This window comes from Dasypus novemcinctus, chromosome 6 (assembly GCF_030445035.2).
Source record: "Dasypus novemcinctus isolate mDasNov1 chromosome 6, mDasNov1.1.hap2, whole genome shotgun sequence".
Lineage (NCBI taxonomy): Eukaryota > Metazoa > Chordata > Mammalia > Cingulata > Dasypodidae > Dasypus > Dasypus novemcinctus.
This window is the reverse complement of record NC_080678.1, coordinates 135,481,699-135,494,915: the sequence shown is the minus strand read 5'-3', so window position 1 is coordinate 135,494,915 and position 13,217 is coordinate 135,481,699. Positions and strand designations below refer to the sequence as shown.

The following is a 13,217-nucleotide window of genomic DNA, read 5'->3' as shown; positions in this document are numbered from 1 at the left end:
CTGTTGGAGGAGGGAGCTAGCTATAATTATGTAAAAGGATGGAAGGCTAAGCTCCCCACTGGGTGGAGGTAGGTCTGCAGCTTTTATTATTATTACTACTACTACTATTGTGTATAGTTGAATATATCAGTTATTGTCTAAATGTTTTCTGTCTTACTATGTTGACCTTTTCCTTGTCCTCTGTTTAGAGAACTATGATTTTTGTTGGGGGTGGTCTTATCTGTACCTGTCAGTGTTTCCAGATTGCCTGCTTCTCCAGGCCCCAGTTTGGGATATATGATGCAAAAAGAAAGTGCTTGGAACTCACTGCTATGTTTTTCCTGTTTTTTATTTGAAACAGGGCAATTTTATTGATGCATATTATTTCCTGGGGTTTTCAGGTCCCTGGCCATCTGCCTTCTTATCCCTGACTTTCAGTCTTATTGTATATAATGTCCATGACTATTAGCTTAGTTAGAGGAATAGGAGAAGTGTGTCTACTTAATTTCCTATACTTTCTACTTAATGCTCAAATTTTGTCCAGTGGGAGCCCCTTCAAATTGGGTCTGATGTCTTATTTATTTATTTATTTATTTATTTATTTATTTATTTAATCTTCCCTTGCCCTCCCACCCCAATTGTCTGCTCCCTGTGTCCATTTGCTGCATGATCTTCTGTGTTCAATTCCATTCTTGTCTGTGGCATGGGGAATCTGTGTCTCTTTTTGTTGCATCATCTTGCTGTGTCAGCTCTCCGTGTGTGTGGTGCCATTCCTGGCAGGCTGAACTTTCTTTTGCACTGGGCAACTCTCCTTATAGGGCACACTCCTTGCACATGGGGCTCCCCTACTTGGGGCACACCCCTGCATGGCATGGCACTCTCTGTGTGTATCAGCACTGTGCGTGGGCCAGCTCCACACTGGTCGAGGAGGCCCTGGGTTTGAACTGTGGACCTCCCATGTGGTAGGCAGATGCTCTATCTGTTGAGCCAAGTCCGCTTCCAGGTCTGATGCCCTTTTGATGTGACATTGTTATTCTTTTTTGCACTTCCCTGTACTTTGTCAAATCACAATGTCTCAGGCTCACCTTCTACTTTCTTTGTCCCCCTGGACAAGATAAAGGAATGTCACAAAAGACAAAGCAGGGTGGTGATGGTAGCACAACACTGTGAATATAATTAGCAGCATTAAATTATATATTTGAAAGTGGTTAAAAGGGGAGATTTTAGGTTGTATATAAGTTACTAGAATAAAAATAAAATAACCCAAAAAAACCATAGGACTGTACAACACCAACAGTGAACCCTAATGTAAACTATGGACTATAGTTAATAGTACAATTATAATATTCTTTTAGCAATTATAACAAAGCTTCCACACTAATGCAATATGTCAATAATGGGAGGGAAGTATATGGGAACTTGGTATTTTCTCCATGATTTTTCTGTAAACCTACAACTTCTCTAATAAAAATTTTATTAAAAAAATAAAGCATTGGTAGCAGAGTGAGGACTGTTTGGAATTTAAAAAGGGTAAAATGCTAAGTAAACCAAGTACAATGTATAATTCTTTTTTTTTAATGTATAATTCTTGACTTGATCCTGTTTTTTTTTTTTAAACAACTTCAAAAATCTTAATAAAAGTGTTATAATAGACATTCTTGGGATAACTGGGGAAATTTGAGCAGGAACTTGATAGACTTTTTTTTTATTTCTGTTAAATTTTATAGGTGTGATAATGGTATTGTGATTATGAAGGAATATGTCCTTAATTGTAAAAGATTCATGATGACATATTTAGGGCTGAAGTGTCACCATGTCTGCAATTTATTGACCAAGATTGGTTTTCTCTTGAACAGGCTGCTGGCCTTGCTCCTTGCATGCCCCTACAGTCTCCCTCCTCCAACCTGACTACTTTGAAATTTATCTTGCAACTGAAGGACTGCAGAGAAAAACAACTCAGACTGCAGGGGAAAAAGGAGGGGAAAGACAAGTTCAGATACTAGCTATTCCAAGCTATCAGCCTTGGCCCTTCCTTCCCCCTCTTCCCTTCCTCTGTCCCAGCTCTTACAGATGACAGGTGGCCTAATTACTGCAGAGTAAAACAATCTAACCAAGTGCTCCTAACTCCAATCTCATTAAACTACTGCCAATGTCAAAGATCAAACCTCTACCATCCTCCAAACCACACGCAGCTCTTGAAAAGCTTGCTGTCCTTTTTATCAATGGAGTTGAGGTCTACTCTCTCTCCCCTTCCTTGGTAGCTATGAATAAAGTCGTCCTTGCCTGTTTCCCACAGTCCAGTACAGCTTTTTTTTTTTTTTTAATATTTCTTTCAAATGGCTCAGCACAAATAAAAATTAGTACATACAAATAAAGAAAACATGTCAAAATATTAACAACTGGTGACTCTAGGTAAGGTATGAATATATCTATTGCTCATTGAATTCTATTGCATTTCTATTTGAAATGTTTGTAAGAAAATGCCAGGTTTTGTTTGACCAAGAAAAAGATAGTTGTTTACTGAAACATGCTATGTAACACTTATGCCCTTCAAATCGTGTTTTTTGTGAAATGTTAAAAGGTTGTATACAGTCCTTTTAAGATTGACAAGGCTGTGTGAAAATTTTCTTATAAAACAGACTAAGTAAACTACAGGAGTGTGTGTGATAAGCTCATGTGTCAACTTGGTCAGGTGATGGTGTCCCATTGTTTGGTCAGGGCAAGCACTGGCCTGCCTTGTTACTGTGAGGATATTTCATGGACTTAAATAATCAGTAAGATGATTGCATCTATGGCTGATTAGATCTACAATCAACTGAGATAGCTTTCAATGAGGAGAGAAGTTTGAGCCAATCAGTTGGCGGCCTGAAAAGAAGAGGTAATGGGAAGCGGATGTGGCTCAGGCGATGGGACTCCAGTCTACCATACAGGAGGTGCAGGGTTCGATCCCAGGTGCCTTCTGGTGAAGGTGATCCGGCTGGAGTGGCAAGCTGGCCCAAGAAGAGAACTGACTTGCATGGCATGCTGGCCTGTGCAAGAGTGCTGGCCTGTGCAGGAGTGCTGACGCAGCAAGATGATGCAACAAAAAAAGACACAGAGGAGAGACAGGAAGGGATGCAGCAGACCAGGGAGCTGATTTGGCATAGGAGAATGAGCACCTCTTTCCTACTCCAGAAGGTCCCAGAATTGGTTCTCAGTGCCACCTAAAGAAAAAACAAGCAGACGCAGAAAAACACATAGTAAATGACCACAGAAAGCAGAGAGCCAGCATAAAAACAATGAGGGGGCTAGGAAAAAAATGTATAAATATTAAAAAAGGAGATGTGATGATTTCAGCAGCCAGAAGAGAGAATTTCCATTTCTATTTCCGCCAGCCTGGGAAATTCATTGAAAAACTTTGATCAGAGTTCCCAGCCTGCCCTACAGAATTGTGCAACCCACAGTCACTTGAGACAATTCATATAAAACTCTAATATTTACACATATTACCTGTTGGTTCTGTCTCCCTAGAAAACTCTAATACAAGGAACGATCCTTTCAGTTGGTGTGCATGAGACACTATACTAGCTTTACAATATTTTATCAACTCCATTACTTCAGCTACCCCACCAGCCCTGTGCGCTTTACTGCCAGGAGCAAAGCCCTGCTGTCACCGCGCTGTTCCTCCTTCCAGCTCCTTCCGCTTAGAGTCCGAATAAGGCATTCCACGTGGGGTAGCGCCCGCCCCCTGCCGCCCCCTGCCGCCCCCTGCCGCCCCCTGCCGCCTCCCTGCAGCCCCCTGCCGCCCCCCGCTGCTTCCCTACCGGCCCCCGCCGCCCCCTGCCGGCCCCTGCGGGCTCCTGGCAGTCCCTGCGGCAAGCCGCACCGCGCGGAGCCCAGGGCGCCAATCAGCCGCTGGGGCTGACGGGAAATGGACCTTGGTCCCCGTTGCGCGGGAAACGGGTAAGGCCCCTCTGCGCAGGCACCATCTCGCTCGATCTCCCCGCGAGCGCGGGCGCTGGCGCGGGCGGGGTGGCGCATGCGCGGAAGAGCTCGCGGAGGCTGGGGAGGGCCCTGCGGCTGAGCCGGAGCCGGAGTCGGGCTCTCAGGATAGGCCTCCGCGGGGCGCTCTCTGGCTTCTTTCGGGTGCTCTTCGCTATGCCCTCCGCCCCTTTCCTGAAGGACCCTGCGTGCCTCCGAGAGGTGTCGCGTTGAGCCCTCGCCCACCGGGAGGTCGGGAGAGTCCCTTGCCACAAGTCGAGGGCCGAAGCGCGTTTCCCCGGAGCCCCAAGCCGCAGGGGACGGGCTCCGGTGAGCGCGTCCACGGCGACCTCCCTTCCCGTTTCCTCCTTCCAAACAGCGATTCTACTCAAACTGAGCATTGTGTGCTTCAGGGCAGGAGCTCAAGGACGGCACTGTCCTGTGTCAGATGTGGCCTCCGTTTCATTATGTGACCATTGTGTTTCTAGGTCCTTGGTGTCCTATCAGAGCACTACTATCCAAGGGTTCTGGGCCTGATCGGAACCGGCCAGTCTGTGTATCCCCAGAGGTCCGGGATTATTTGCGTTCTTTGAAAGACTAGCCTGAGATCCTGGGGTCAGAGAGCTCCAAGGTTTGGAGCTCTGATGTCTGTTCCGACTCAAATGATTTTGTCGCCTAGGCCCAGGTCCTGGTTCCTGGGAACAAAGCCGCTCTTGTGTGGCAAAGAGGGAACCTTGGGAAATGAAATCCCACCTGGAAGATGGCCCACCCTCAGAGCTTCAGAGCAGAGAGGCAGAAGAGCCAGAGAAAGCGAAACCTACCTGTGAATGGCTAGAAGCAATTTGCAATCCTTGAGCTCCATCCAGAAGCCACCCCAAACTGTAATAGGAGCTTTGAGCCAGATTTCAGAAGAGACAGGTGAGCTGGGGCCAAGGCAGAGGGGCCGGCCTGCCCAGGAAGTGTTGCTTCATTTGAGGATTTGAGAGGGTGTGGTCTGGAGGTGGAAAAGAAGTGCCACCTACTCTAAGGAAATTCCTCTCAGTCCTCCCTAACTGCCCTCGACTCCTTTCAAACGCCCCACATTTGCAGGTGACAGGGGGCCTGGCTCCATGCCCCTTAGCAGACGGGGCGCTGAGAGATGCTGCTTCCATCCTGACTCCTGGGCTCAGAAGGTCGTGGGGGAAGGGCATCCTGGATTGCCAATTTCTGCCTAACATGAAAGATGAGAACTGCTGAGTCCAAGAGGGTGAATGTGCAGTCAGGTTTTCTGGTATAGTTAAGTAAAAAAACAGTTTCTTTTCTTTTCATTTTTATTTAAAGGTGGTACCAGGGATTGAACCCAGGACCTGGCATATGGGAAGCAGGCGCTCAGCCACTGAACTACATCAAAACTGGTTTCTGTCAAAAGATGGAGAAACTACTACCAACATAGAGAAGGGCCAAAGGACATTTTCCTATGGGAGGGCATTCTAGTCACCTGGCAGGTGGAGCTTTTTAGGCAAGAGAATCCAGGAGGGGAAAGGCAGGTTAGATTTCTTGTGGTCTCATTCTTTCTTTTTTCTTCCCCAGCTCCCCCCTTCATTGTTCTCTCCATGTTTCCCAGAGCAGCAGAAAATGGACAAATCTCAGGTGAGCTGTTTATTTTATTCCTTACTTTGTTTACTGTGTCTTGTACGAGGTCCTTAAGGTCTGTAGTTGAGAATGGGAATGCAGAAACGGATGGAAGTTAACATCAGGAATAATACACGGAAGGCCATCAATATCAGGACAAAGTGGAATACAGAACTATATAGGCGCTATGATGTTATAGCTGATTTGTCTGATCTTTTGCAGGGCATAGCAACAATGCAGACATTATCTGTGATGTGATTTGCATTGACCATGGAAAGAAATCATGCTAAATCCTCATGAGGCATTTAGAGCTCTTGGCATTGAAGTCTAGACAATGTTCCTTTCCTGGTTTTTGTAAAGGTAACATAGACATGCTTTCTAAGTGAGTACCTGAAATCAGCGCAGCCTGCAGCCTCCCGTTGATCCTCAGGGGAAGCATGGCACTGTGTCAGAGGTGAACTCAGCCAATCCAGGTTTCCAGGGGCCAAAACACCTTGGTCCCGTGGATTGCTTTCTGATGGTCCTAATTGAGCCGGGCATAGAATTTAGGATATCTCTGAAAAGAAAGGCTTGTATCACCTTCAGTTAATCTCTGTAAATATTATGTATACATGGTGCAGGAGATAGATTTCAAGTTGTGCGTTCTGGCAGATGTTTTCCCATTTCCCTTTGGCATTTTAAACTGCTTCACTTTGTGGATCTGTCTGATGAGGGACACCAGCACCCTTATTACGGCAAGGTTGTGGATACTTTAGTGCTTGCTTTAATTGAGCTTTCTGTCCAGTTGGTGCTCATGTCCAGTCTCTCCTAGAGTGTTGTCTTGGTTGGTTTCTGGTTTTTTCCTCTCTCTGTGATTATTTCTTTTCAATTCTCTCCACGGAGCTATCTTCCTCTTCTTGCCTTTCTTAATTGCTTCTCCCAAGGTGTCCATTCTTGATCCTCTTTCATCCTTACTCTCCCTGATTCGCCTCTATGGGAAGGCATTATTTGCCGGACTGCTTGGCTCTGTCTTTCCCCTACTTTTAGACCCTAAAGGCCACCACTCTGCTGTATATCTCTGTAGGTATCCAAAGGCTCTTTAAACTCCATCGATTCAAATAAAAGTATTATAGCCCCCGACTCTTTCCCTTTATTTCCCATCCAATATGATCACCAACCAGCCTGTCATCCAAGTGAAGAATGGCATTTATCCTAATGGATGTCTTTTACCTGCTACACAGCCAGTCAGTGATCAAGTTTTATTACTTTCAAGTTATTAATCTTTGTTTTTTTGATTGAGTTAAAGGGCACAAGGCCCAGGTGAACAACTTGACAAATTTTTCTTGTACATAGATAGCTGTCACTCAGTTCAAGATATGGGACAGAAAGCTATTTTGTGTTCTCTCCAAGACCTCACTTCCCCCATTGCCACTCAAGGGTAACCATTATTTTGCCCTCTATCGTTATATATTATTTCATCTGATTTTAAACTTCATATAAATAGAATCATACAATATATATTCTTTTTAAAAAATATATTTTTTCTTTTTTCTTTTTCTCCCCTTTCTTACCCTGCTGTTTTTTGCTGTCTATGTCCATTCACTGTATGATCTTTTGTATCTGTTTCTCTTTTGGTTTTCTCTTTTTTCTCCTCTAAGATTCACTTGGATTCGATCCTGGGGACCTCTGATATGGAGAGGGGTTCCCTGTTGCTTGTGCCACCTCAGTTCCTGGTTTCTCTTGTGCCTCACCTTCATTCTCCTCTTTGTCTCTCTTTTGTTGCATCATCACCTTGCTGCGTGACTCACTTGCGTAGGTGCTGACTCGCTGCACGGGCACTCAGCTTGCTGTGTGGGCACTGGCTCGCCAGGCAGGCCTGCTTTTTTTTTTTTAACCAGGCTTGAACCTGGGTCCTCCCATGTGGTAGGCTGAAGCCCAGTCACTTGAGCCACATCTGCTTCCCAATATATATTCTTTTTGTGTCTGATTCCTTTTATTCAACATTACATCTGTGAGATAGCCATGTTGTTGCATGTTGCAGGAGGTTTTTTCCCCCATCATGTGACGATACCTCAATTTATCCATTCTAGTCTTGATGGACATTTGAACTGTTTGTAATTTGGGTGTTTGCACATGTTCTTTGGTATACATGTGCATTTGATTCTGAGGGGTGTAAATCTGGAAGTAGAATTGATATATATATATATGCTTAGCTTTGATAGATTCCACCAAACATTTTCCAAAGTAATTGTATTATTTGATACAAATGATATAGTCGGCCATATGCGAGAGATCCTGTTGCTCTATAGCCTAGTCAGCACTTGGTTTTGTTGGTGATGCTTTTTTTTTTTTTAATTTATTTATTTCCTCCCCCCATTGTTTTCATTTGCTGTTTGCTGTGTCTGTTCATTGTGTGCTCTCTATGTCTCCTCGTTTTCTTTTAGGAGGCACTGGGAACCCAACCTGGGACCTCCCATATGGTAGGCAGGTACTCAACTGCTTGAGCCACATCTGGTCTTAGGCTTTCTCTCTCTCTCTACCCCCCTTCCCCTCCCCCTCCACCCCCCCAACTGGTGAGTGTAGTGGTATCTCTCTCTCTCTCTTTTATTTTAGGGAGATACTGGAGATCAAACCCGGGACCTCATACATGGGAAGCAGGTACTCAACCACGTGTGCTACATCTGCTTCCCTCATTTTGTTTTTTTTCGTTCTTTTTTAAAAAATTGTATTTCATTTCTTTATTATCTTCTTTAAAGTTAATAGATCACACAAAATGTTACATTAAAAAACATAAGATGTTCCCATATACCCCACTCCCCACCCCCACCCCCATCATTTTTTTAAATTTTATTTTTTTGAAGATATATAGATCACAAAAAATGCTACATTAAAAAATGTACAAGGTTCCCATATACCGCCCCCACTCCTCCCACATCAACAACCTCTTTCATCATTGTGGCACATTCAGTGCAATTGGTGAATACATTTTGGAGCACTGCTGTACCACATGGATAATAGTTTACATTGTAGTTTACACTCTCCCCCAGTACATTCAGTGGGTTATGGCAGGATATATAACGTCCATTATCTGTCCCTGCAATATCATTTAGGAAAACTCCAAGTCCTGAAAACGCCCCCACATTACCTCTCTTCTTCCCTCTCCCTGCCCTCAGCAACTACCATGGCCACTTTCTCCATAACAATGTTAAAATTTCTTCCATTACTAGTCACAATAGTTCTATAGTAGAGTATCAGTAAGTCCATTCTAATCCATATTTTATTCCTCCATCCTGTGGCCCCTGGGAGGTGATGTCCAGTCCACCTCTATATTGAGAGGGGGCTTAGATCCCACATGGATGATCGTTGCAGTTCTCCTGCTTGTGGTTGTAGGCACTCTCGTTTCCCTTGTGTGGTTGTTGACCATCTTCACCTCCCTGTTAGCTGACCTGGGTAAGTCCAACAAACCAGAGAGTAGGAGTTGGAACTCTGCTGAGGCTCAGGGCCCAGCTGGCACATGGACAGTCCAGAGATTCAAGTCCCCTGAGTATACACCAATCCCAGCACCAACTGCAGGTTCAATAAGTGACAGAAGAGCTCATTTTGGTTTTGATTTGCATCTTTCTGATGCCTGATAGTATCAAACATGCTTTCATATATTTCCTGGCCATTATTTTATCTTTATCTGATTTTTGATTAAAAAAAAATCTATTCCAGTCTTTTGCCTATTAAAAAAAAATGGTGTTTGTCTCTGCCATATTAACTTGTAGGAGTTCTTTATATGTTCTTTATATGAGTCCTTTGTCAGATAGAGGTATTGGAAATATCTTCTTTGAGTCTGACACTTGTTTTGAATTTTAATGAAGTCCAATTTATTTTTTTTATGTGTTCTTAGTCCGGTCTTTACTTCTGTGTGCTCTTTATGCTCTGTTTAAAAAAACTTTACACCAAATGCAGTGAATGTTTCATGATGATGGAGGAGATTATTGTTATGGGGGTAGGAGTGGGGTGAGGACCGTTGGTGGTATATGGGGACCTCATATTTTTTGAATGTAATATTATAAAAATAAATAAAAAAGAAAGGAGAAAAAAAAACTTTACCTATTCCTAACTCAAAAATTCTATTTTCATCTAGAATTTGAATGGTTTAACTTTCACATTTAAGTATGATACATCTTAAAGTATTTTATATACACATACACATATATACACATATGTGTATGTATACTTAGATACACATATACATATGTACAATATTTTGATATGAGCTATGGCTATCCATTTCCTCCAGGACCATTTTTGAAAGACATTCCTTTCAAATTTGCAGTGGTGTCTTTGTTGAAAATCAGGTAGCCATCTACTTGTGGGTCTCTTTTTGGATTCTCAGTTCTATTGCATTTGTCTCTTTGTCTAGCATTGTGCCAATATTTCCAGCCCCTGTTACTTAGCTTTATACCATAAATAATATGCGTAACATATTGAATGATTAAAAAAAGTATGTGTCCAGTACATTTAATTGAGAAATGTATGTTTTTATTCAACTGTTTTCTTTTTCAAGTTATTGTCTATATTTTCAATTATTAAATGTACAAATATATTGAAAAAGGAAAAGCATTTGCAGGGAACTGATATGGCTCAAGTAATGAGACCTGCTTCCCATATGGGAGGTCCTGGTTTGGTTCCCAGTGCCTCCTAAGAAAAACAAATGATAAAACCAAGCAAACGTGGAAAAAAACCACTTCAGCTCCCCTGAGCTGAAGTGGCTCAGTGGTTGAGCACCGGTTTCCCAAGTGCAAGGTTCCGGGGTCAATCCCTAGCCCCTGGGTACTTCAAAAAAAAAAAAAAAAAAAGGAAAAAGAAAGAGGTAATTGCAATAGTTCAGATGATGCAAGGTGATGACGGTGGCTGGAGGGGGCAGAGAGAAGCCTGGAATGTTAGCAGAGCCAGGTCCACTGTAGGCCCAGCTCAAGTGTTCTTTTCACTCCCCTTCACATAATACCTTCAGAACCATAATTACTGGCACCGCAGTCTTAGACCTGCCCTTCTGCCTTCTCCTTCCCCTTCCATTTGACGTCAACATCTGAACTAGATCAGAGGAAAAAAATTATAATTTTTTGAGACTTTGTCCATATCCCAAATTCTCTGCAGAATGTAAAGAAGTAGGCAAACTAAATTTATGCAAATGCCATTATTTTCTTCTTGAGATATAATTCACATATCCAAGTATTCACCCTTTTAAAGTGTACAATTCAGTGACTTTATTATATTCACAGCTATGTACAACCATCACCACTATTTAATCCCAGAACATTTCATCACCCCAAAAAGCCAACCCAGTGTTACCACCACCACCATCCACTACCAAAACTTAGTGAATGTAATTAATATCACTGAAATGTATACTTAAAATGAGAAATGTTAATCCTGTGTATATATTACCACAATAAAAATTAAAGGAAAGAAGCCCCATATCCATTCATAGCCGTTAACCATGCCCCTGTCTCTAGCTCCTGGCAACCACTAATCTACTTTGTCTCTATGGATTTGCCTATTCTGGGCGATTCAAATAAATGCAATCATACCAAAAAAAGTGTTCATATCTGTGGATGTAAGTTCCCCACCTTTGTTTTTCAAGATAGCTTTGGCCTGGGGGAGTGGATGTCGCTCAGTGATTGAGCACCTGCCTCCCACACATGAGGTCCCAGGTTCAATCCCCAGTACCTCCTGAAAGTAAAAAGTAAAACAACAGCAGCAACAAAAAGATTGCTTTGGCTATTTTAAGTTCTTTGTCTTTCTACATAAACTTTATGATCATCTTATAAATTTCTCCCCCAAAAACTTGCTGGAATTTGGTATTGCATTGAAAACCAAATTGATCTATAGATAGTATAGGTCATATTAATATTGACCTTTCAATTTATGAACATGGTATTTCTCTCTATTAGGTCTTTAATTTTTCTCAGCAAGGTTTGATAATTTTTCATGTGGAGTCCTTGTACTTCTTTTGTTCGATTTATTAATAGGTACTTGAAAACTTTTTCCCTATTTGTGTGTTGCTTGTATGTAGAAATGTGGTTGATTTTTTTTTTTGTATATTGACCTTGTATTCGGTGACTTTACCATTTATTAATTTTATTATTTTATCTGTAGAATATTTTGTATTTTCTACTTATAGAAATTGCTTCCTTTCTAGTCCTTAAACTTTTATTTTTTTTCTTTCCTTCTTGCAGTGCCTAGGAGTTTTAATATACCATGAACTAGAAGTAGTACATCCTTGTTTTCTTCCCAGTCTCAAGGGAAACTTTTCAATATTTTATCATTATGTGTGATTTTTGCTGTAAGATTTTTGGTGCATATTTTTTGGGAAGTTTCATTATTTTCCTAGTTTGCAAGGAGTTTTCATCATCCAAGGGATGCTGAATTACTTATTATTAAGATGAATATATAGTTTTCTCCTTTATTCTTTTAATGGATTAAATAATATTGACATATTAATTGAGGTAATTCTACTAATTTTTCTTTTTAGATTTATTTTATTTGTTTCTCTCCCATTCTCCCTCACCCCCCATTGTCTGCATTCTGTATCCATTCACTGTGTGTTCTTCTGTGTTCACTTGTATTCTTGTCAGGCGGCTCTGGGAATCTGTGTCTCTTTTTGTTGTGTCATCATCTTACTGCATCAGCTCTCTGTGTGTGTGGTGCCATCCCTGGGTGGGCTGTATTTTCCATGCAGGGTGGCTCTCCTTGTGGGGTGCAGTCCTTGAGTGTGGACACCCCTACACGGGGGTCACCTCTGTGTGACACGGCACTCCTTGTGCATGGCAGCACTGCTCATGGGCCAGCTCACCACACGGGCCAGGAGGCCCTGGAAATCAAACCATGGACCTCTTATATGGTAGGCGGACGTTCTATCAGTTGAGCCACATCCGCTTCCCTCTATTAATGTTTTGATTTTCAAATGTTAAACCAATCTTATTTTCCAGGAAAAAAATCCAACTTGATTTTTGATGTTTTAAAAAAAAGGTAATTCATGATTATTGGTTTAGAATTTTTGTCTTTATTCATGAGATAAAGTGTAATTTTCCTTTCCTATGTTTTTGTCAGATTTTATATTTATTTTATACTAACCTTGGAATACATCTTAAGTGTTTTCTCTTTCTCTATTCTCTGGAAGCATTTGTGTAAGACCAATGTTATTTATTTTTTAATTGCTCATAAAATTTCACCAGTGATCTCATCTGGGTCTGGATTTTCTTTGTGGAAAGTTTTAAAATTATCGATTGCATTTCTTTATATTAGGGAAATTATCCTTTAGAATATGATATAAGTTCAGTTCCTTCTCAGCTCATCTTTTCTCATCCCCATGTGTGGGAGCAGGTGCTCTTTGTTCCAGGGAAAGCTTGGGAAAAAGCAATGCTGTCCTTCAGTATACCTGCCTACACCTCCAGGCCAAAGCCATGGCTGTACACATGACAGTTCAAAAATAACCCCATTGGCACCCAGGATTTCTGTTTGCTTTGCTCTCTTTCTTTACATTTCTCTGGATTTGCACTTGTGCTAATTTAGCATCTTGATAGGAACTAAAAGTTTTAGTCCTGTCCTACTCTTAATATTTTAGTCAAGGGCAGCAGTGACTTCCATGTCGCTAAATGCTAAATCCAGTGGTGAATTCTCAGGCTTCGTCTTGCTTG

The 13,217-nt window shown here is 41.9% G+C and overlaps 1 long non-coding RNA gene across 1 annotated transcript in view; it reads left to right on the top strand.

Annotated features, from left to right (window-relative positions):
• Positions 1–4,732: 4,732 nt before the first annotated feature.
• The window catches only part of LOC131278850 (uncharacterized), a 148,242-nt gene continuing 139,757 nt past the window's right edge, over positions 4,733–13,217 (top strand). Inside the window, exons 1-2 of the long non-coding RNA XR_011649142.1 lie at positions 4,733–4,857; positions 5,509–5,568. This is a non-coding gene — a long non-coding RNA (uncharacterized lncRNA). The remainder of the gene's footprint in view (positions 4,858–5,508; positions 5,569–13,217) is intronic.